This window comes from Penaeus vannamei, chromosome 22 (assembly GCF_042767895.1).
Source record: "Penaeus vannamei isolate JL-2024 chromosome 22, ASM4276789v1, whole genome shotgun sequence".
Lineage (NCBI taxonomy): Eukaryota > Metazoa > Arthropoda > Malacostraca > Decapoda > Penaeidae > Penaeus > Penaeus vannamei.
Window position 1 is genome coordinate 29,638,804 of NC_091570.1, and position 2,500 is coordinate 29,641,303.

The following is a 2,500-nucleotide window of genomic DNA, read 5'->3' on the forward strand; positions in this document are numbered from 1 at the left end:
ATGATCGTTATAGTGATTGATATATACCGCAAATAACTAAATGCCTGTGTTGTTATTCAGTTCGGGTTTCATCTTGTGGATGTGTAAGGATCGTAGGATGAATAGGTCGAGAAATTTGAGATCGCTGTGATTGAAAGGATGGTCTTCTGTTTGTGAATGATGGCGGGAAGCGGAGAAAGATGGTCTCCTCAAAGGTAGGCATTCTTAAGGTGTCATCTCCTTATTTTCCAAACCCGGGACGTCCCTGGTTTGAGAGATTGACGTCACAGATTGCTGATTGGTATGCCGCTGCCAGGTGCAAAAAGTGCGGTGAAACTATCCTACACTTCAGTCTAGACACGGCGCTGTGGGAATCACTTCCAGAACGTGTTTAAAATCTAACGTCTCTCTCTCTCTCTCTCTTTCTCCCTGCCTCCCAACCCTCTTTCTCGCTTGCTCTTACTTTCTCTCTCTCCATTTTCATTTCCATAAATATGACTGCACAATCCCTCTCTGTCCCCCTCTCCCTCTCTCATTCATTCACTCTCTCCCGGAAATGAATATGATTATATAACCCCTACACGAAAGTTTTTAAAAGTTCAACCAAAATGGCTTAAGCATATCCATTCAAAAATTCATTTAGGGTGAATATCATCTAATTACTTTCAAAAGGAAATTGAAGGAGCATCTTTTGTATTGTCATTGACATCTAACGATGTACCTCTATTTCTAATGATATGGCCAATTTATTTGATTTATTTCATAATTCCCCTACGAATGAACTTGATATTATCTTCAGTTATTTTATATTACAAGCACAATGCTACTGTTTATGAACAAAAGAGAACCATTGCAAATAATGGAATTAAGTGTTTTGACTTTGTCTCTCTCTCTCTCTCTCTCTCTCTCTCTCTCTCTCTCTCTCTCTCTCTCTCTCTCTCCCTCTCCCTCTCCCTCTCTGTCTCTATATTCAGTCATCAATATTTCTTTATATTTATTCTCCGCATATTTTCACTTTCCCCTGCATGCAGTCTTTAAATGCCTGTTACAATGAACATGTAGTAACAGCAATACAATTACCCAAATATATCAAGTGAATACATGCAAGGTATTTTGACTCTTGATAATAAGAAATATGCTTTCATCGCAACTCGCTGCTCGCGCGGTATGAGTGTTTTCGATCACTGTCCGAATGCAATCATATGATAACTACTTGAATTTTAAAGACCTACAGTCAAAATAATATTCACGGATAATCTAAACATACAATTCCTTTGAGTTTTACCTTATATAGGGTAAGTACAACATATAAATCTATATGCTGAGGCCAACGGATTTGTTTCGGGACAGAGTGTCTACGACTGGAAATGGTGCAGATTTACATGGTGTTTTCATTTTGTATGAGCTTATAATTTTTTTTTTCGTGAAGTATGATTGCAAATAGATATGAAAGTTGTAAGAGTATAATAAGCACCGATGACTGTTGCCTGTTTAGCTATTTATTTCCTGCATTAATTAAAAACAATTAATTCTACCTGGCATCAGACCTAATGCTCAGTGAGGGGCCCTGGGGAAGTAACGCTATCACGCATGCGCTGAAGCAAGGGGGCCGAGCTTGTTCTCGACCAGGTGATGGGCTCCGCCTCTAGAAACGATGACGTCATAAGCCCTTAACGTCCAGCATCAAACCCCGGACGTGACGAGATCGCATGTGAAGGTATTACCCCGGACGTCCCACGTTAAATTACAAAGGAGATGGCGGCTTTACAGATTTACTCATATGTTCAAGTATTCTATGTATGAACCATCGTGTAGACGATCCTATATACCTACCATTACATTTAGGACAGTTAAAAATATATACGATATTTGAATATAGTTCTGAGGGCTAGGCATCATCTTAAAAAAAGAAAGAAAAGAATTTAAAAAAAAAGAAAAAAAAAGTGAATATTATATAAGTTATAAAAATGTTGAAGTTGATCAGCGGGAACGAATGCTTCAGTAACTCACGAAATTGTTTAAGCTTACATGTCCGAGGTACGCATGTACACATTTGCTGCATTTCCACGTATAGTATCATCGTTGCGTAGCAGTGTGGACGGGATAGCGTTTCACAGTTGTGTGTCAAAATATGACACAAACACACACCCGCTCGATACGCCATTTGTCGGTCTCTTGCCGTCACATCAAAGGAATGACACCTTCCTCGTGTGGACGGGGAGCGTGGCATCGTCCAGTTGCACGTTCAGTCTTGTCGTGTGCGGCCACGCCGTGACTTTTTTTTTCCTTTTACTGACTTTATGTTCATGAATATAAATATACGCGGCTGCAGCCAGCTGCACATTTGCACTCATGGATACGGTCAGGAAGAAACTGAATGACACTGTTGCACCATGGAACGATGATACAACACTCGGATATGCAACAAGTGGGTACAATTGTATCACTGGGTGATAACGCAACAATGGTACAATACGTGGAAATGCAACAAGTGTGTACCAACAAGTGTATATGTTATTGA

At 39.9% G+C, this 2,500-nt stretch overlaps 1 protein-coding gene across 4 annotated transcripts in view; it reads left to right on the forward strand.

The window, feature by feature from the left end:
• Nucleotides 1-2,500, forward strand: part of LOC113812183 (glycine receptor subunit alpha-2) — a 249,732-nt gene that overhangs the window by 242,423 nt on the left and 4,809 nt on the right. The gene's annotated exons all lie outside the window — the stretch shown is intronic.